Here is a 23764-nt window from a genome sequence, read left to right as displayed (position 1 = left end):
AAGGCTAAAGAAAACTGATTTACAGGTGTGATGGATTTTTCTGTTTTATTTTATACTTGTAGCACAGTTAATCTTTAAACTCTGTGTTACCTAGTGATATTTTCTCTGCAAATGTGAGAAAGAATGTGAAAGGAATAGAAATGCAAGTAACTGCAATTCAAATGTAAAATATAATGTCTTATTTCAAGAAGAGAACAAGCCATAAATGCAAATAAAGGTGTACTTCAAAAGATGCAAACAGTAAGCAAACATGAAAAAAAAAACATAAAAAAATATGTAAGATCTTAATTACTGTTAGTTGGATGTTTTATATGTGTTGGAAAGGGCTACCAAAAAGAAATAGCATCGGACAGCTAAATATCGAACGAAAAACATCTAAAACATAAGTTACAGAACACAGATTTTTCCACAGAAAAAAAACATCAAATGGCCATAGCTGGCCAGCAACCAGGAAGTACCATGATGTATAAGTTAAGTGAAGGAAGACTTTTTTTAAAGTCTTTAAATTTGCCCTTTTCCCCACTGTAGTATGATCTTGGAGTTGGTATATATAGTTGTGGGGATGTGTGGGGGCGATTCCCCCAATATTGGTTGGTAACGTTTGCAATGTTGGCCAACTATGGCCATTCAATTTTTTTTTTTTTGAAAAAGCTGTATTCAGTAACTTATGTTTTAGATATTTTCATTCAATATTTAGCTGTTTGGTTCTATTTCTTATCAGTAGCTAAACTTAGACCCAAATATTAATCATTATACAAATATATTTAACTAAATTATGGTCTGGTAACTGGTGTGCCTGGGTGTCTAGGACTATTCCAGAATGGCTGCAGTACTACCATGTTATGAAGAAAGCTCAGCCTTCCCTGGGAAGTGTGTGTGTGTGTGTGTGTGTGTGTGTGTGTGTGTGTGTGTGTGTGTGTGTGTGTGTGTGTGTGTGTAAATAATTTATTTGAAAAGTAGTTATCCTGGATAAGGGACACTGAAAGATACTGTGGTTCTCTGAGATAGTGGTGAGAAAGGGGTCTGAGGTGCTAGGCCAAGGAGTCAGCTTTGTCAGTGAACTGTGTGCATTCTAGTCTGGGTATGGACGCAGGAAGGCTATATGAAGAACTTCAGTGCATATTCCCTTTATGCTCATGGGGACAGGTTGCATTCTGTGGAATGATTATTGAATTTGGCTTCTGTATAACTTTCTCATACTTTAACCTTTTGGGTACCTGTGGTTTGACTCAAGAGACCATTCCAGTGGTGTCATCTTGGTCCTTGTGTGCAATTCATCGGTGCTGGTGTGATTCAAACCATATCTATGTCAGTTGTCTGCAACTTTTATATTGACTGTGCTATGATTCAAACCCCATCTGTGCCAGCCATGACAGTCCCCAAAAATATGCAAATGGCTCTTAAAAAAAAACATTAGATGTTTATTTTTCAGTTTTCTGTCATTGCAACTTGGAATGATATTTAAAGTAAAATTGTTTTTCATTTTTACAAGTTCACATTTTTATTCAATGCAGCTAGTGGCACAGGTCTGTGAAAGTTCAACTAACACAAAAGACACTCTTTTGAACCTACTAAGTCCTTACCTGTATAGCTATAATATAAGAAAATGACTACCTTTTGCAGTAGCACTTTACCACCTAGAGTTACCAGCTCCAGGTTGTTGTTGTCTAAAACCAAGCTTATGGTATTCACCCCCTCTAAAAACACAACCATTAATAAAAATCTACTCTCTATCATCAGCCAAAACAACACCCCTCTTGAACTAGTATCTGAAAGCAAACTGTTAGGGGTCCTGATAGATGACCAGCTCAAATTCAATAGCCACCTACTACTAAACATAAAGAAAACCCATTATAAACTTGGCATGCTTTACCGTCATAATAAATTCCTCTCCACATCTACTAAACATACTCTTGCTACAACATTCCTCATTCCTTCACTTCTATATGGGGCTCCCCTTCTAACAAATCTTCAATCATCCCTTAAAACAAAACTGTCCTCATGCTATAATAAAATTGCCAAATTCGCCACTGGCCACAAAGCATCTACCCACCACTGTCTATCTCTCCACAAACTAAACTGGCTTGAGCTTCCTAACTATCTCACCTTTACTCAGCTCTGCTTTGCCCATAAACTCATATTCCATCCATCTCTCTGTCCCTCACTCAGCTCCACCTTTAAAATGCACATGCCACAAAGAGCCCTAAGATCTAATAACCAAAATCTGATAGAACTGTACAAACCTCTTCACTCGCCAGGGAAAAATCTGCTGTCCTTTTCCCTGGCACGCAATTGGAACTCCCTTCCCCCCTCCATTCGTACCACTGCTAAACTTCCAGCTTTTAAAAAATCTCTACACTCACACTTAACATCTTCCTGGGAATGCTCCTGCTCTAATCCCTCCTAGTCTAGCCTGCTTCCTACAGGCACCACATCATATATACCAGAAACTATAAATTAGCTAAAGCAATAACCCCCTAATAATTCTTAAACTCTAGTATTCCATTCTAAATACTACATATTTTCTACAACAATGAAATGCTAGTCTTATATAGCATAACCAAAGATTCTGAACACACATTTCCCTTTTTGTCAACCACTGTTAAAGTTTTTTACCACTGTTTTTATCAATTTGCATTAATTTGACTGAATGTGTTAATGTGTAAACTTCTGTAATATTTTGTATCTTTATTCAGGAGCTTTTCTCCCCAGGACTCCATTGAAAATAGGTACTTCGGGCCCAATGGACAATCCTGGTAAATCAACTGTAAATAAATAAATAAATAAATAACTGAGTGGCAAAATTCATGTCTACCTTGTTAGAGATAAGTATTATGAGAAAAAGTATCTTGTGACATGACAGCGGAGTTCTCTGCAAAATTGTGCTGTTGTATAATTTCTAAAATATGTTTGATATCAATGCCTTACTGAAATATTGTGCACAAGATTCGTAAATTACAAAGACCACTACTTGTGTGCTTACTGGATTATGAATCCCATTTCTTACACTACAGCAGCTCACAGCTAATATAACTAAAGTAGATGGAAAGCCAAATGCATGTGACATGCTGTGTGCTTTGTCCTCAGAAAATGATGCTGCTGTTTTCTTTTCATTGCTGCATCAGTCGATTAATTTCAGAGTTCCAGTGTTCGCAGGATACAGTCTTGAGATTTAAATTCATTGTAATATATTCTTCCTCTGTTGCATTGTGAATAGCATTTTTTTCCAGAAAAATATGCAGTGCATAAAAGCTGCATCTCATAGCCTTGTCAAATTCACTAAAGTTCTAGGAGTTTCAGTAAACATTTCCTTTTTCTTTTACTTTTTAGCTATTCACCATGACATAATCGCTTCATTGCACACTGTCTTTCCTTTCTTCTCTGAGCATTGTATAGACCTTCCTGTATTTGATAATGTGTACTTCTGTGCAAGTCAGGTTCAAAATTCTAATTAGCTACTGCATGGATTCTTGAAAATTTAGCTAAGGCAAAGATGACATGTTTTACTATACTGCCTCTATTTGTTGGAACAGTCTACCCTCCCATTTGCTGAATTGCAGTTTTCTAATCCCTTCAAACTCAACGATAATGACCAAGAGCCAATACTGATACTTTAAGAAAGCAAAGTGAAGCCTGTAGTGTGAGTAGCAGCATATTAATTCAGCCCTTGTCAGATGTGTTGTGTTTATTATCCTTGTGGGAAAAAGGTCTGCTACCTTTTCCATCTCAGTCTGCACAAATGTAAAGTGAAATGGCCAACTGTAAATATTATCACTATTAGCATATATTTAAGGAGATCAAACATTGCAGTAATACATTTGGTAATAGAGTTGCCAAAAAAAAGGAAATTTCATTGCAGACTGCTTCTTTTTACAATAATGCCGTTTGCTGTTACAATGCAGTAGGCTAGTCACAGCAATCAAAAAACTTTACTACACCTAACATCATTGCAAAATTAAATATCCATTTTCAAATTACAGAACTGAAAAAAAAAATCAATGTTTTGCACTAGATGTAAAACCAAAGATACGATCACATCATGAGAATGAAGACACATGGCAGCTTTTTCTGAAAAACAAGAGCTCAAATCATGAAACGAGCACACTGTATGAAAAGTGCTGCCCTTCTGCCTCCACACTGACATCTCCATTGACAAAGCTGGTTAAGGTCCTGACTATGTTCCAAGAAACCTAACCTCTGTACCTGTTGGTAAGGGGAGAGAAATAATGCCAGATTATCTTTGCTGTAGTAAGAACACTGTCCATGATAGAATCCCTGTTGGAAACTGGAGAACTCTAGGAGGTTTGTTTACAGTTGAGGGAATGCTGGGCCAAGATGATATCATATCCAGATTTGTGAACATATATTGCAAGGCCCCTTGTATACCATCCCTAGCCACTATTATGTGGGGGATGGCAAACTTAATCTAGAAGGGTTAAACCACCATAAAAATCACATAATCCATGTTACTGAAAAGGAATAAGAGCTTAGGTGAGTCAAACAGTCAAATACAACTTAATGACTCACAGTAAAAAAATGGCTTCCCCAGACACAAATAACAAAGGAAAAGTGAAAGCAAATATTGTCTTTTGTGAAAAACATAAAAGTACTTTCAGGCAGCACAGTTGTGCTGTGTTTCATATTGATGCCTCATTGTGATTGACAGTAGTCTGGTTCATGGCTGGGTACCTTCTAAGCAGACTCAGTTTTTGTTAGCTATTAGTTATTTCTACATCTCAAATATAAAATGCACTGGCAATTCTGCAAAATTGCCTGTGTGTGTGTGTGTGTGTGTGTGTGTGTGTGTGTGTGTGTGTGTGTGTGTGTGTGTTCGCGTGTGCATGCATGCTTGCATACCTTCATGTAGACTCTATAGAGGAGTGGTTCTCTGCCTTATGCCCATTGTTTCTTGGGACTGACTTCAATTCCCTTTAGACCCTGAAGAGGATAAATAGATACTGGAAAGGAATGAAGGTGGTATAAAACAAATGTTTAAACAAGACTGTACCTTTTACTTGAAAGATGCTGACCTCAGGACTGATTATAATAAGTATTGGGGGCATAGGTTTGGTGGTGGCTTGCATTTGCTTTCACTTTAATTTTCTGCAACTGACACTCAATTCTTTTGTGCAGAATAGATTCACCTGTGAATTATTTTTCAGGAGTTACTTTTAAGTACACAAACTTCATAAGTCCCACCACAATGACATGAATTCACAAGTTCAGCTACTTTATGTGCTCAGGAGACCACCTGATGTATACTGCTGGTATGGAAGAGCTGCATTGCAAATTTTTGTTACTGCTGCTACTGCTGTGCCTAATACTGCAGTGAATGATACTGCAGCATACTCTGCAGGGGGTGTATGAACTGCAGCCTTATTATTATTCAGTCATGAGATTGTGTACAGGTTGAGTAGTAACTTTACATGATCAGCTTAAAGTGTCCATAAAGCTCTTTTCTTGTTACGAACACTGAAGTACACAGATTCTTGGCTTCGTCTTGAAGTGATACTACTTTCCATTGAGATTACCCATCATTATAATGCAAGACTATAACAACATTTTTTTTATTTTATTGCTGCCATATCTTTAGGATGCTCTTTATATTTACAGATACAACTCCTATATAGGCCCTGTACTGCAAAGCTGATGGCTGCCACAGTTGCTCTCCTTGTCAGTGTCATACTGACTGTTGTTGCATTGCTGATTATTAGTGTGACATTGATTGATGTTATCAGGATGACTGTAGATGCAGTACTGATTGCTATAGTCATGTTATATAGACAGTGTGTAATGATGGTTGTTACTTTCATGCTACTTGTTGCTGTCATGTTGACTGTTTATGTAATGTTATCATGCTATCAGCTGATGTGATGCTAAGTTGTAGTGTCAAATTGCTGCTGTAATATTAATTATTATGACCATTCTGGCTATTGTCATATTGGATTTTACTTCCATGTTGACTGATGCTGCTGTATGAAATATTACTGTCATAATGTAATGCTGGTTGTTACTGTCATGCTGACTGTGTAATGTTAATTGTTATTGTTATTATGATCATTGCTGTTTTCCTGAGTCTTGATGTTGATGCAATGCTGACTACTGCTGTAATGTTACTTTTAACTGTCAAACTGAATATTGACTTCTGTTATACTCACTGTTGCTGTCAAGCTGAATTTTGCTGTTGTCCTAGCTGTAGTAGCAATTTTGATTGCTACTGTTATACAGGTTATTGTTAACATTTTGGTTGTTAATATGATGATAATTGTTACTGCAGTGTTGGCCGATTACAGTGCCATTAAAGATGAGTTTAGCTACTGCCATTTTGTCACAGCCCATTAGCCACAAGCAGTACTCAGTGAATTCAAAAGTGTCACCAAAAGCAATATATTGCTATCATGGGTTTAACCCCCACATGTACTACTATACTGAAGCAGTCTTTCCTGCACCCCTTTTTTTGTATATTCCTATTCCGTGCTATAACATATTGGGGAAGAAGAAATTCCTAGATGTAGTAAATTCAGTTGTGAGGCAGCCAGGGGTGACAAACTCAGACTTGTCACACCCAGGTGTGACCAGCAGCATGGTTTGCCTGCTCATTCTTAATGTATTACTGATTGTTACTTTAATGAAGAGTCTTATTGTCATTCGGACTTTTGCTGCAATGTTGTCATTGTCCTGCTGCTACTGATACGCTGACTGTTGTCATACTGATTGCTGCTGCTACCCTGCTGTTGTTGTCATGCTGACTGTTGGCTTACTGACAGTTGCTGTCATGCTCACTATTACTGCCACTCTGACTATCCGATTGCAACTGCTGGGTTGGCTGTTACTGCCATCCATCCTCTCTGTTGTACTGCAGATTGTTGCTGTCATGCTATTTGCTGCTGTGCTCATTATTTCTGTAATTGATTGTTACTGCAGTGTTGACTCTGGCTATAATGGTGATTGTTGCTGTCCTGCTGCCATTTGCTTTGTTGCTTAGTGTTGCTATTAGGCTGACAGCAGCTGTCAACCTGACTGTTGTGAGCCAGTTGACTGATGCTGTAATATTGATTGTTCTGTCATGCTGATATTTTATTTTGTACTGATTGCTACTGCCATACTGGTTGTTGCTGTAATGGTAACTGTTAACTTTCTTGTTGAATTTCACTGCTAAGATTTCAGACATTTTGCTGAATTCTCTTCATCAAAACTTATTACAAATTTTGATGAAAGTATTTTTTGTTCTCCTCCTGCACACCCCAACTATGTTACAATCAGCAGTGAAGTCAAAGGACTGCGAGGCAAGAATAAGGACCTTTCCAAAGGAACCTAAGATTCAGCCACTTGTGTGCTGTCCCAGTTACCCTACCCACAAAATTCAACTAACTAACTAAAAAGACCAGTGCTGACCATTGTGAAGCCATTGTCCTTCTGTTATTGCTATCAGTGCTGGCCATTGTGAAACCATTGGACTTTTGTTATTGCTATCAGTGCTGGGCATTGTGAAACCATTAGACTTCTGTTACTGCTATCAGTGCTGGGCATTGTGAAACCCTTGGACTTATGTTATTGCTATCAGTGCTGACCATTGTGAAACCCTTGAACTTCTGTTATTGCTATCAGTGCTGGCCATTGTGAAACCATTAGACTTCTGTTACTGCTATCAGTGCTGGCCATTGTGAAACCCTTGGACTTATATTATTGCTATCAGTGCTTCGCATTGTGAAACCATTAGACTTCTGTTACTGCTATCAGTGCTGGCCATTGTGAAGCCATTGTCCTTCTGTTATTGCTATCAGTGCTGGCCATTGTGAAACCATTAGACTTCTGTTACTGCTATCAGTGCTGGCCATTGTGAAACCCTTGGACTTCTGTTATTGTTATCAGTGCTGACCATTGTGAAACCATTAGACTTCTGTTACTGCTATCAGTGCTGTCCATTGTGAAACCCTTGGACTTCTGTTATTGCTATCAGTGCTGGGCATTGTGAAACCATTAGACTTCTGTTACTGCTATCAGTGCTGGCCATTGTGAAACCCTTGGACTTCTGTTATTGCTATCAGTGCTGGCCATTGTGAAACCCTTGGACTTCTGTTATTGCTATCAGTGCTGGCCATTGTGAAACCATTAGACTTCTGTTACTGCTATTAGTGCTGGCCATTTTGAAGCCATTGTCCTTCTGTTATTGCTATCAGTGCTAGCCATTGTGAAGCCATTAGACTTCTGTTACTGCTATCAGTGCTGACCATTGTGAAACCATTAGACTTCTGTTACTGCTATCAGTGCTGGCCATTGTGAAGCCATTGCCCTTCTGTTACTGCTATCAGTGCTGGCCATTGTGAAGCCATTAGACTTCTGTTACTGCTATCAGTGCTGGGCATTGTGAAACCATTAGACTTCTGTTACTGCTATCAGTGCTGGCCATTGTGAAGCCATTGTCCTTCTGTTATTGCTATCAGTGCTGGCCATTGTGAAACCCTTGGACTTTTGTTATTGCTATCAGTGCTGACCATTGTGAAACCCTTGGACTTCTGTTATTGCTATCAGTGCTGGGCATTGTGAAACCATTAGACTTCTGTTACTGCTATCAGTGCTGGCCATTGTGAAACCCTTGGACTTCTGTTATTGCTATCAGTGCTGGCCATTGTGAAACCATTAGACTTCTGTTACTGCTATCAGTGCTGGCCATTGTGAAGCCATTGTCCTTCTGTTATTGCTATCAGTGCTGGCCATTGTGAAACCATTAGACGTCTGTTACTGCTATCAGTGCTGGCCATTGTGAAGCCATTGTCCTTCTGTTATTGCTATCAGTGCTGGCCATTGTGAAACCATTAGACTTCTGTTACTGCTATCAGTGCTGGCCATTGTGAAACCATCGGACTTTTGTTATTGCTATCAGTGCTGGGCATTGTGAAACCCTTGGGCTTCTGTTATGGCTATCAGTGCTGGGCATTGTGAAACCCTTGTCCTTCTGTTATTGCTATCAGTGCTGGCCATTGTGAAACCCTTGGACTTCTGTTATTGCTATCAGTGCTGGGCATTGTGAAACCCTTGTCCTTCTGTTATTGCTATCAGTGCAGACCATTGTGAAACCCTTGGACTTCTGTTATTGCTATCAGTGCTGGGCATTGTGAAACCATTAGACTTCTGTTACTGCTATCAGTGCTGGCCATTGCAAACCCTTGGACTTCTGTTATTGCTATCAGTGCTGGCCATTGTGAAACCATTAGACATCTGTTACTGCTATCAGTGCTGGCCATTGTGAAGCCATTGTCCTTCTGTTATTGCTATCAGTGCTGGCCATTGTGAAACCATTAGACTTTTGTTATTGCTATCAGTGCTGGCCATTGTGAAACCATTAGACTTTTGTTATTGCTATCAGTGCTGGGCATTGTGAAACCCTTGTCCTTCTGTTATTGTTATCAGTGCTGGCCATTGTGAAACCCTTGGACTTCTGTTATTGCTATCAGTGCTGGGCATTGTGAAACCATTAGACTTCTGTTACTGCTATCAGTGCTGACCATTGTGAAACCCTTGGACATCTGTTATTGCTATCAGTGCTGACCATTGTGAAACCCTTGGACTTCTGTTATTGCTATAAGTGCTGACGACCATTGTGAAACCCTTAGACTTCTGTTATTGCTATCAGTGCTGGGCATTGTGAAACCATTAGACTTCTGTTACTGCTATGAGTGCTGGCCATTGTGAAACCCTTGGACTTCTGTTATTGCTATCAGTACTGACCATTGTGAAACCCTTGGACTTCTGTTATTGCTATCAGTGCTGACCATTGTGAAACCATCGGACCTTTGTTATTGCTATCAGTGCTGGGCATTGTGAAACCCTTGTCCTTCTGTTATTGCTATCAGTGCTGACCATTGTGAAACCCTTGGACTTCTGTTATTGCTATCAGTGCTGGCCATTGTGAAACCATCGGACTTCTGTTATTGCTATCAGTGCTGGGCATTGTGAAGCCATTAGACTTCTGTTACTGCTATCAGTGCTGACCATTGTGAAACCACTGGACTTCTGTTATTGCTATCAGTGCTGACCATTGTGAAACCATCGGACTTTTGTTGTTGCTATCAGTGCTGGGCATTGTGAAACCCTTGTCATTCTGTTATTGCTATCAGTACTGACCATTGTGAAACCATCGGACTTCTGTTATTGCTATCAGTGCTGGGCATTGTGAAACCATTAGACTTCTGTTACTGCTATTCTAATGATTTTTATCACCATTTTTGCTCCTGCAGTGCTGACCATTCCTGTCATGATGGCTGTTGCTCTTCTGATGGCTACTTTACAATGCTGATTTGTGCTGTCATGCTGGCTTTTGTTGTCACTCAAAATCATTATTGCCAGTGGTGACTGTACCTGCAGTTCTAAATGTCACATTATCATTTGTAATCCTTGATACATATAGCAATACACCAACCCAGGAATTAGGTAAGTTATGTTTTATTAGTAGTGGTGGGAGTTGTTTGGTTGTGAGGTGTAGCTGTGACACCAAAATAGAGAACCAGTACCCATACTTGGCAATAATAAGAGTTAGCCAGAACTTTGCCATAGTGTCATCATATCTCTCCCTTTACTTAGGACAGACTCTGTTTGAGCAGCTATGTCCTATGGGAAAAAAAACATAGCAAATTGCAAGTGCCCTGAAATTATTAGGACAAGAATTAATTTTGTACTTTACTTTAATTTTTGCATAAAACAATGTATGATATAATATGAAACAATGCAATCAACTCAAATACTACAAAAGTGAACATTTATTTTGACAAAAAGGTGAAGTCTAGTTGGAGGTATCATCTGGCATGCAAAATTGCATATTTCTTTAATGACTGTTCCACTTTGGGCATCTGAAAAAGTGACAACCCAACCTTGCCATTGTGTATTCTTATTACATAATAGTATTATTAAAAACAAATCTTACATTTTAAATAATGCCGTACTATAATAGATACTTCTTATAATTTCTGTCTACATGAACCAGCACCTTTATTAAGATATACTGCTAATGTACGCACTACTGAATGTGGCAACATATCCACAGTATATGAACTCACTCAACTCCTGCCACTATAACCATGACATCTCATTGACAAAGAAGCTGTACAAAATATGAAGATAGTCACATGTTAAAGTAAAATAAAAAGAAATCTGATTTTTTAAAGAATATTACTGTATTTATTTTGGGGGTAAAAAGCAAGAAAATAAACATTTTATATTTATTTCACCATTTATTGACATGTCATGTGTTAGACGTTGCTGCGGTATGAAATGTGTTAATTGTTACTGCTATAATGATCATTGCAGTCATGCTTAGCTGATATGGAAGCTAAGAACTCTGAAGTGATTGGCTGTCCCACTGCTTCATGGTGGCTGACAAACTTGCTGATGTGGGCTACCAGGTTATATAAAACTGGAACCAATGCTAATGCTAAAATGTGTGGTCAGCGGGAACGATATTTACTCTCAGATTTGCAAAACTGGTCAGTGACTGACAAGATGATTTACTGAAAATCCGTACGAAATCTTGTGAAACAGTGCTGCAGGACAATCTCTTGCTTTTGTTTGAAGTATGCATAATTGTTCATTAATAAAGCAGCAGATGAAATACAGTCACTTGATTTTGCTGTCATTACTTCTGGGGTAAATTTATGTGTCAGTGCTATGCTGTAAAACAAATGATTTGAAGCATATAAATAATAAATAAATCAGATATGGAAAGCATAAGATTTTCATTAATTTTTAATTTCAGTCACTTGCATGGAAGTCCTCTGAGCCTTTAAGGAAAAAAATTCAAATTAGTCCACACTAATATAAGAAGATATATAGTTATAGACAGATAAATATCTCTTCCTGTCAAAGCTGTAAGCATAAATGCATTATAAAAAAAGGACTGCAAGTATATTAGTCTAGAAGGCTTAACAGACCCAGTGGTAATCGTTTCACGTTTTATAGTAATATGTAGTTGTTTTATTGTTCAAAAAGCATTTTATTGCACAAAAAGCATAATAGAAAACCAGTATCTATGTAGGCAAGTATGCTGGCTTAAATTCTCTAATAGCATTACTACATAAATTGCAGACATTTAATTTGCCATTGCACCGATGATTAATGTGCGATGTCCCTTAATGGGTGTATTCTTGTAATTGTCTTCATTGCAGTATAATACATATATACATGAATACTGTTTTATCCTTTGCTATCTCTTACTTATTTGTAAACCTCGACCATATTGTACATGGATCATTATTCCAAAAACTGGGCACTGCATGTCTTAGCAGTATAATTTACATTACCAGTAAAAAAGAGAGCACACACTTAACTAAAAGAATTGTACTAGCAAACCAAAACACATGCGGAAATGGTAAAAAGTAATGAATTTAATAACTCAAACAACACAAATATGAAAACTAAATAAAACTGGTATGGAATTAAATATAAATTTAGCTGCTAAAATACTGTTATGTCTTGGTAAGCAACTGAAAAACATGCTTTGCATAAAAAAGAAAGACTGACCCTAACATCTCTAATACATTTTGTATTTTGAGTCAGAATATCTAGCTCTGAGCTGTACACTACATTAAAATGAAGACTTAAACACATTGCTTGGCGTTATTCAACTGTAAATAACATGCACTAATATGCCACAGCATTGTGTAGCAGGGGTCTTTGCATCTTATACAAGCTGACAAGGCTATTACTAGTTTTAATGTATACTTTCTGAGGACTAGAATAAAAAAAATTGAAGAAAGAAATGCAAGCCTGAGGGCACTGATAACACTGTTTATGAAGGCTGTGACAAAGTTTGTACATCCTAATACAACAGTCTCTTGCAGTGTGTTAAATCAGTATAACAATACCACTCCTGTTATGGTTCCCTTGCATCCATGATTTTTTAATATGATTACTTAATGAAGATTTGTTTGCCAGTGTCTGATTTGCTGACACACATGGCCTACAAAACTGGATATTGGCAAAGATAAATAAAGAAGAAATTGCATTTGTTTCTCATTTTCTTATAGGAACTTCCTCCATGTTCTCTACATGAAGGTTCTAGTCCCCGTAACTCCAAACTTAATATGTTAAACTCCAAGGTCAGCATGTCACATAATGTGTAGTCCCTAACCACAGCAACTCTGATAAAAAATGGGTATCTCTATCAAGAAAGATAATATGCTTTAACTGGCTTTGATTGCTGAATTAATTGTAGTCCATCTGGGTAATAACATGCAATTATACTGTCAATTATCCCATTTATAAATGTCATTAATGGACTAATGACCTCGCATGCACCTAACATGAGGCAGTTCACTGAAACCATCTCTTTGTTTTGCAGCTTAAAATGAAGGGGAAAAAAAGATCTGTGTGGATCACAGAATGTGTGTGCTCAGTGTCTGGTGGCATGGGCTGAAGGTTGGGGGGGTGCAAGGGCTTTTGTTTTCTTTAATGTAATATACAGACAGAATGTTGCTGGGATAATGGAATTGCTTGCTCACCAAAATAATTATTATTTTCTTACAACAAACTACTGCTAGCAAAGATACATCAGCTTAGCAGAGAGCCATAAGGCTAAGGGTTACTAATCCTGTAATCTTGAGTTTGATTCACTCGCCTACCACTTGAAAGATATTGCCATAGCAAGTTAACTAGTCAAACACCATTTCTTAGTTATCAGTAAAAAAAAAGACTTGCATGTGCCAGGCTTACATATTTTTCGGCAAATGGAATAATAATAATAATAATAATAATAACAATAATAATAATAATAATAATAATAATAAAGAGTTATGACATTTGACAAAGGTTATGCTTATGCAATGGTATGGAGGCAGGGTGTGCATGTGTACCTACTGAGATCAAGAAAGGAGCTGGAAGGATGGCACAGCCATGGACCCACAAATTCCATTTCTAGAATAAATGGAGAGGATTTTGTCAGTACTGACCAAGGGACAGTATACAAGCAAACAGTAGAAGTAGCAACAACATGGAACAGGACAAGGTAGGCTGTGAAAAGAGGTATGTGTGGAAATGTCTGCACCTGGACTCCACTCATTACATCCAAGTGACGCCTCCAGGTGCATCTGTAGTTACCTCCTACTGCTCCTCTAGGCGTCAAATATTGCTTGTTCATATTTGCATTAATAATTCCAAAACCATGCTACATACAAGGTATCAGAATATTTTATCTTGAAGCATACATGATGGCAAACACAATTATATTGATATTTGACCTCTGTCAGTGAGTATTTGTTAGAACTGTAAGGTGATAACTTTATTTTTTAAAGGCTCAAGCCACGCCCACTAGGAGTTAAAGGTACATAATCAAAAGAGCTGTACTGGAGGGTTGCATTATATTGTTCATCCTGATCTGGGTGGGATTATACTGAAAACTATAAAGAAAACAGACTCCATTCCATAGATAATCACTCATATCAGCTGTTCAGCTCATGTGTCTTGTGGGGATAAAATAATGTAATGCAATGAATGGGACCAAAAATAAACAAATGAATAAATTAAATAAATCAATTTAAAAAAGTAATTTGGGGGATACTGATTCTAAAGAATAAGGCAAAAATCCAAAAGGTAGATTCAGTAAAAACAGTCTTCACAAGCAAGCCAGTGATAAAAACATTTCCTATGATCTGTGTACATTCTATTGTCTTCTATCACTCTTAAATTTGCAGAATAGTTAAAGCTGCAGCTCTCAGTTTGCTCCTCAGCATATGCTGAAGGCCATTGAATGTAAGGTTCTGACTTCCAGTCAGCATGAATCTAGGAACAAGTTCTATGATGTAATGGGAAAAGTAATCAAAAGTTCACTTCATTAAATGTTAAACGTATTTGTTTTTCATGGAGGCAATACTCCTAGTCCTCCATGAAGGGGTAGTGACGTCTGTATACTCTTAAAGTTAAGTACACAATTCTGGGGTCCTTATACCTCAAACGTAAGCAATAATGCTCTCTAATAACGATTCTATGTGAGGAAGCATTTTTTCTTCAAAGTTATTCAGAAACACAATTCAGTCAAGTCTTATTTGGCCACATCTTCAGGTACACAGAATGACGGTCACACAAATAGCTTTTAATGCAGTATGGACTCATTTAACATTTTAAAATCCATGCAAGATCATACATACAAACTCCTTTGTATCTAAATATTACAAAACACAGTTGCATTGCTTACTTTAAATTGCTGATAAAAGACAACTATTGCAACAGTAGCCTCATAATGAGATCTATAATTTGCAACTTCCAAAGCTAATGTGCACAAAATGTTATCTCATTTTCTATACTACTGGTTAAAATATATTTCGCAAAAAACAGGTCCTTTTATAAGAGAATACTGTTTCCTTATAACAAGTAGTGTAAACCCACAATGTCCTGTGCTGTTTTAACTATCACATCACTAAATTTAGTCAGATAGACTTAAAAATGCTGAGTGAGTTACTAAATATCTGTGATATATAATTAAAACACATTTTAAAATGCAGTCAGCCAAGCTGGGTATGAAACGGGTTAAATATTGTCAACTTGCATGTCTTGTCACCAACCAAAAATAAATTATTTGCAGTCATCCATTTCTTATTTTCCACTGGCATGACAGACCTCACTTCAGTGAGTACAATTGGTCAATTATTTAAAAAAGCAAGTTTAACTTACCGATACATATAACAAATAAAATATTGTCAACTGCATGCAATAATATTAAATCACACTTAAAATAGGTATCATAGCAACATGGCCATCCAGAGGAAAGAATTTATCTGAAATGGTCTAGGAACAAATGAGGTGGATTGCATTGCTAGTGTATCTTGGCCAGTCTACCTATCTCATTAGCAGCGGCTGCTAATGTAAAATGCTCAGCAACAATAAAAATGTAACATCCTATGATGCAAAGTATAACACTGAAAGACAACAGTATTATCCAGAACATTTGTTGTAAAAACTGGTGCAATGTGATGTGTAGAGACTTTAACCATCTGCCATGGATTTGAGAGAGAGGTACTAGGATTTAAAAGAGACATATATCCATTTTGTGGATTACTTGGTTTTAGCTGAAGCCAAACTACTATTTTAATTGCACTTCAAATTCAGTGGCATGTAATCAAGCCACAGAATTAGTAATTTGTGAATAATGCTTCTTTATTCCTAAGCCAGCCCACTTCTATTGTTATTATGATGATTACTGATCCTTAACTGGTCTTTTTGCTATGGATCAGAACAAGATGTAGACTGCCTGGGTTAGTTATCCAGTATTCTGAGTAATAGTCCTATGAAATGGGATAGTGAGAGGGGCTGGAATATACCTGATGGGCTTATAAGATTTTTGCAATGATTTCCGGAAGTTAAACAATAAATCGAAAGATGATTTGCATTCTATGTCCTGATTAGAACCAAAATGATTGGGAAACTGGACAATGTGTGGTTTCTGATCACTTTAGGCTTAACCAAATGGAATTAGCAAATCCCACTAGCCCCAGACATTAATTGAAAATATGGCATTTTCCACACTTGATGGGCTATTCCATTATAACGTATTGCCATTTGACCTTCATGGAACATCTGCAACGTTACATAGGCTGATAGAGAAAATCCTTAGACCCTACACCTGATATGCAGCAGCTGCTTGGATGACATGGTAATATTTTCAAATATTAAAAGAAGCATCTGCCCAAAATCCCAGTATTGTAAACTCTCTGTTTCAGGCTGGTTGTCATGAATCCACTTAAGTGCAATTTAGAGGTAGCAAAAGCAATTATTTCAGCTATGTTATAGCAGACGGCTTGTAAAACCACAGACTGAGAAAGAAGTGTGAAATTAGCCAATACAGACCCCTACAAAGCAAGTGAAAGCTCTTTTAGGTCTTGTTAGCTGTTATTAAAGGGTTGTGCCCATTTTAGGCATTGCTTTGCTCCTGCCTAACCTAATTAAATGTAAAGCTGCTCCGATGGTAAAGTGAACAAATACAATGGATCAAATTTGTATGCTATGCGTAAGGCCCATACTGATAGCACAAATAAACAAAGGTATTGGTTTCTCTCATGAAACAGAAAATACACTCTTGGGATTCCACCTTTGTCCCTGCTGGACAGGGGCATCAGTTGCTGATTTGTGGGAACATGGGCTAATTTATTGGCTAGGCTTATAAGGGCCTCAGGGCCAGTAGCCTAGTAACTTGCTCTGATCCTATGATCCTGTGTTGCACAGTGAGAAGTCCACACCATTTGCTATATTAGTAAGAAACTTAGTATTACTGAGAAATACTATTTAGCTATACAAAGAGAAACGTAAGCTGTTAAGTGGTCCCTCACCATTTTGTGATATAACCACAGTTTGTTTTGATCACAGATCATGTTACCATCAATAGCTATCCACCAGGGAACCAAAGCAAAGGCATCATAGTGAGCACTGACCCTCCAGTCTTTTAGCTTTAAGATATTGCATCTGTTGGGTCATAGTCACCTGAATGCACATGAGCTGTCCTGGGCATAGAGCCCATCTGATGAGTATTTATTAGCATCTAAATTTTATTGTGTTCTATCTGCAGACTCCATCCATCACTTCAGTCATTATGTGGTTTATTTTGCTCTTATTTTTCATTGTTGTACACTGCTTTAATCTGTGTTGCACACAGTACTACTTACTGATGAGTTAAAATTATTTATCATTCAACTATTGCCCAGGTCATGCCTGAAAACTGTCTGTGGACTAGTGCAGCTACTTGGATAAGAAATAAAAATAAAATAAATGAATTAATTAAACTGATGGTTCTGTGCTTGGGGTCATTTAGCATTGCGACAGATGATCCCTTTAAATATTCTAGCCTAGAAGTGTTAGATAGCACAGTGGTAGATGATATCTTTAAAGAGATCAAACAAGAAACAAGCAAGGATGTCAAAGCTAATAAAGGCAGCTGAACATGAGATTATTTAAAGCACATAAGATTTGTGGCTTTTTTGTCAGAAGTGAGTCCAGGGAAGGTTCTAGGTGCAGCCTAGTAGACCAAAAGGAAGATGGGAGGCACTATATATATATATATATATATATATATATATATATATATATATATGTGTGGTATCAAGTAATCAAGTAGAGGAAAATTGTCTATAAAATAATATAATTTAGGATGATATTGAGGTGATTGATGGCTAGGGCACGGGTGTCACATTTGTGTTTGGCAGTGGGATATCCACATCACATATTAAAAGAAAAATTAAAGTACTTGTGTAGACTCCTCTTTGTACAGTGACATTTGAAGGTGTTTTGAACTCTAAAACAGCCATGCAGTGAATACTGACTTCAGATCAAAACTTTGTTATTTCTTTGTTAGCTTAGTTAGTCAGGATGAGCAGTACAAATCTCAGCAGAGGGAAAGCTGGACAAGGAGCCAAATCTCAAAGATACTCCAGGTTCTAGCAGGGGACTGGTGTGGAAACCTGACTAAGGCAGACCAGATTGCCTCTACTTTGTTATAGCTGCATCAGAAAACAGTAACCAAGAATACTATTTCAAGTTATAATTTCTTTGCAGAATTGAGATGCCAGCATCTCTGGATGAGATTCCCCTGAGAATGATACATTAGGGACAGAACGTAGAATTAGAAGCAGATGAGTGAATCAGGCATCTACAGGTGAGGAGAATGAGTTTATGGACAGAGAAGAGTGAAAGGGGAAAACACAGACAGGGATAGTGGTTTTGACCTACAAAAGGTCTTTGACTCAGCCAGATGGGAATTCCTCTGGGAGATATTAGGGGAAAAACTAATGTGGAAATTGTATAAGGCTGATAAAGGCAATTTACAATAAGTCAGAAACAGATTCAATAGTAAATACATAAATTTCTATGACAATAGAAGTAGGGAGGGATACCACACAGGCTTGGCTTATCTCCCCAGGGCTCTTTTTGCTAGTTAAAGAAGAGCTGCCAGATGAAGTGGGGGAAAAGTAAGCAGAACTGGGGGGAAGAACAGCAGTACAGTACAGCTAGAGTTGCTAATATGTACAGATAACTGCATACTTATGTTGAGGAATGTTGATATGGCCATAGAGAAAATAATTCCAGGTTTTGCAAGGTTTGAAATGACCTCAAATTTTGTTGCAACCAAGAAAAAACAGTGGTGGTCAGGATAGAAGAATTATCAGAAAAGGGAGAAGAAGTGCACATTCAGGACAGGGAATACTCCAAGTATCTGTGGCTATATGTAGGCTAAACCTTAAGTAAAATAATACAAAAGAATTTGGAGAAGGGTGATAGAAAATATAGGGAGATACTGGAGCAGGCAGAATCAACATGGTCGAATAAATGTGATTATAATGCTGATTCGCCCAGTTATAGCAAATGTACTAAGAAACCTACCAGTGGACTCAGTGAAGATCAAGTTACAAAAGTTACAGAAAGACTTAAAAGGGTAGCTAGAGAAAAGGAAGGATAGAAGGGTCTTCAAAAACAAACTAAGACTGAGTAGGGAATAAAGGGGGTTGGTGATTCCCCATGTTCTCCTACAGGCCCTAGCATGTAACCTGCTTTGGAGGATAGAGATTAAAGGAAAAACCAATAGAAAAGAAGCAAGGGCAAATTCAATAGTAGATAAAAGAAAGAGACTTACAGGAGGAAAGAGGATGGGGCACTTTCATAGGGAAATTGGAAGGAAAGGGGTTAAGAGTAGAATGGGAGTTAATAAAGGAAGGGCCAGGATGACAGATAGTATTCAAAACCATACACAAATTAATATGGGAATTTGAATTAACACAAAAAATAGTGGGCATGTGTGAAGATTGGTATAGATGGCTGAAGGCTGCCAGCCTTGCCAGATAGAATTATGCATATAATTCTATCATTTGTAAATATGAATGTTGAACTTAAAGCAATGTGGCAACATTGCCACCTGCTGTAAAGAAAGCTAAGTCAAACATTTCTTGTCGGTCCTTTGAAATTAAAATTATTTCATCACTGCCTTTGATGTTTTACAAGTTGGCTCCAGTCCGGCTAGATGAAGGCTTCCAGCCTATTGTTTTAAGGCTAAAGTTAATGACCAGAATTTACATATGGAATGTCCTTTATTGCTTTAAGTGTAAAATAATGTAAATGCAGTTTCTGTCAGCCTGGGAACACCGTGAAGATGTAAAAGATGATGAGATGATGTAATGTTTAGCAGAACTGGAGTTTCAATTTAAACAGTGAGAACTAGAGATTATTAAGCATTTTTGTCTGACTATCCAACTCACAGCATTTCCTTATGCTCTATGTAAGTAAGTTATTTTAGAAGTGTGTTTTCTTGTAGCAATAGCTAGGAATTAGAAAAGAGACTAAGTGTTTTAATGTGATGTCAGAACTGTATTACCGATTTATTTTAAGTATTTCTGTGTGAGTTCTGAACTCTCTTGACTAGCACTGACTGTGTAGTAGAAAGTATTATCGTGTGGTTTTAATTATTTATTATTAAATATTTTAAAACCTTTTAAATGTGGCTGGTTTTGTGTGGAGATAATTTAAGCTCTTTAGAGTACGTGTATGCCTTTGGTAAAATTGTACAATGCCACCCCTATAGCTTTAGCCGTGGGCTAGACTACCAATTGGATAATAATATTGCACAGTATTAATTGGACACCCTTTTAAGGGCCTTTGAGTAGCTGATAATTATTAGCTGGGTGGTGGCAGTGATTTCTACCGTATAGTCTGGGTAAAAGGGGAACAGCTGGAGAACCTGTGCCAGCCTTCCACAGAAGTGTGTGTGGTTATATAAACTCTTTTCTCAAAGTGTGTGTGTGTGTGTGTGTCAGCTACTTGGGCAGGGACACGAAGCACTGGTTGGACAGAGAGGGTGCTGGAAATTTTAGCTTGCCCAGCTAGGCTGAGACCTGGCCCCTATAGCTGTGCCAGTGGGGAGTCTTATTGGGGACCTGGGGAGCAAGGGAGAGACCAGCCCCAGACTGACTGTGATCTCTGTGTGCTCTTAAGGGGAATTGCACTTTACTGTGTGTATTTGTTATGCTTTCCTCATATATGAGATGCCCTCTCTGGTGTTAGTGGTGAGGATTGAGGCTCCTTGATTGCTGGGCTAGGGCACGGGTGTCACATTTGTGTTTGGCAGTGGTGGGATATCCACATCACATATTAATTAGTTACCAAAAACTAATTGGCTTGTAGTGCTGTGGGTAGAGTGAATCCTGTAGCTTGTGTACAGTGAGATTTGAAGGTGTTTTGAACTCTAAAACAGCCATGCAGTGAATACTCAGAGTTCAGATCAAAACTTTGTTATTTCTTTTGTTAGCTTAGTTAGTCAGGATGAGCAGTCAGCATGTCAGCAGAGGAGTACGGAAAGCTGACAAGGAGCCAGCTGGCAGAGATGTGCCAGGCTAGGGGACTGGTGTATGGAAACCTGACTAAGGCAGACCTGATTGCAGCCTTGGTTACAGCTGCATCAGAAAACAGCAACCAAGAAGACAATTGGACTGGCAGTGGAGATATAATACCTTTGGAGAATTGACAGCTCAACCTTTCTACAGTGGACTTAAAAATCCAGTTGGAGCTAAAGTTACTTGAGTTGCAGGCCAGGCACGTAGAATTAGAAGCAGCTGAGTGAATCAGGCATCTACAGAGTGAGGAGAATGAGTTACATCTGGAAGCTGAGGAAAAGGAAAAAAAGAGGCAGCATGAGAAGGAGATGCTGACTCTTTGCCAGAGTCATGGAGGTAATGGAAAAGGGAGGAACTGGACCCCAGAAGCACAAAACAGTTATTAAATTTCTTCTGCAGTTTAAAGAGGGGGATAATTTTGATAGTTTCATCCATATGTTTTAGAGGGTATGTAAACAGTATGAAGTTGACCAAGGGCTCTGGGTACAGTTCCTGACCCCCTTACTCCATGGTAAGCTGTAACTGGATTAGCTAAAATGTCTGACGTTGCATGTTTTGATTATACTGCAGATAAAGAAATGTCTTTTAGAACTGTTTAAGCTAACACCTGAAACATATAGGAAAAGGTTTTGTGTCCATAAAGACAGAGCAATTGAAAGTGTGTGTGAATATGTTGCTGAATTGAGCACTTATTTCCATAGGTGAGTGAGTGGATGTCAGGTCACCACTTTTGAAGGGCTGGCAGACCTTTTGGTGAGGGAACAAGTCCTTAGCACTTTGCCTGAGTTCATGAGGATCTGGTTATCTGATAGACAATGTGCTACTTCAGATGAGTTGGGAAAGGAGGGAGACCTATACCTGGCAAGCAGGGCGGCCCTGCACAGGAAGTGGACTCCCAGTACTGCTCATGGGTCTCAAGGAATCCATGGTGGGCAGCACAGACTGCCACAACAGAATCTGCCAGTAGCAGGGGAAGCCTCTAGTCCAGGTACATGTCCAAGAGCTAGGGTTAAATGTTTTAAATGCAACCAGTGGGGCCATGTGGCATACAGGTGTCCATGGAGGCAAGGTGGGGAACCAAAGGTGAGGGAGCCAGTAAGTAGGAAAGACAAAATGCCAATAGTAGGTTGTCTTGAGACAACAGGGGTACTAAACTACCATCCTGCAGTTGTCCTGAGAGGGAAGGATTTGGATGAGGCAGTACCATGAGCTTATGCAGTAACATGCGGTCAGGCTAGGAGACAAGAATGTGGGTCTGGTAACCTGGGGGAGACCCATACAGACTGCATACTTGTGGCCAGGACCTGTGAGGTGGTTACTTCAGGGAGGAAGCTACGCTGTAGCAGTGAGACTGAATGTGAGCCACAGCTGCTTGTGGGCACTGATGGTCCCTTGAACAGAGTGACTGCAACAGTAGAGGTGAGTAGTTGTACCCAGGCTGACAGTGAGGCACCACTGTCAGAGGATGCCAGACTTCCTGTGGAAGGGAAGCCGGGAAGGGTTGCAAAGAGAGAGTTGAGACAGGCTCAGCTCTCAGACCCTACATTGCAAGGCCTGAGGCAGGTAGCTAGGGAGGCACCTGATTCTCAAGGAAAGGGGGGAATCTGTATACTGGGACAAAAGTTTACTATGCAGAGAATGGACCCCTGAGGGAGGGCTAGAAAGTGAGAGAGTACAGCAGTTGGTAGTGCCTAGAGCCTACCATCTGGTGCTTCTAGCCATAGCCCATGGTATTCCCTTTGCAGGTCATATGGGCATAAAACATACAAAGAGGCATATTATGCAGAACTTCTATTGACCTGGAATTTCCAGAGATGTATGAAGTTCTACAGGAAAAAAGTATATCCTAGTGGTAATGGATTATGCTACATGATACCCTGAGGCAGTGGCTTTGTCTTCCATTGAGGCAGAGAAGGTGGCAAATGTTTTGTTACAGATTTTCAGCAAGGTAGGTTTCCCAAAAGAAATACTGTCTGACAGAGGTCCCGATTTCATGTCAGACCTGCTGGCTTGTATGTGGAAGTCCTGTGGGGTGAAGCACATGAAGACCACCCCCTACCATCCCCAAACTAATGGTCTTGTTGAGAGGTTAAACTCTAAATTCAAGTCCATGCTATGGGCATTTGCAGATCAGTTGAAGAGGGAGTGGGACAAATATTTTCCCCAGCTGTTGTTTGCTTAAAGAGAGGTTTCCCAGGAATCCACAGTTTTTTCACCCTTTGAGTTGCTGTATGAGCATAGGGTGAGGGGACCTCTAGATTTAATTTGAGATGAGTGGGAAGGTGAGTGTGAGTCTCACAAGGAGTCTGTTGTGGCATACATCCTAAACCTCAGGACAAGGCTCAGGGAACTCATGGGCTTGGCCCAAGAGAACCTGGCAGAAGCTCAACAACAGAAAAAGGTGTGGTATG

Source organism: Protopterus annectens, chromosome 11.part0 (assembly GCF_019279795.1).
Source record: "Protopterus annectens isolate FY-2018-M chromosome 11.part0, PAN1.0, whole genome shotgun sequence".
Taxonomy (NCBI): domain Eukaryota; kingdom Metazoa; phylum Chordata; order Ceratodontiformes; family Protopteridae; genus Protopterus; species Protopterus annectens.
Note: the sequence above shows the minus strand (reverse complement) of the source record.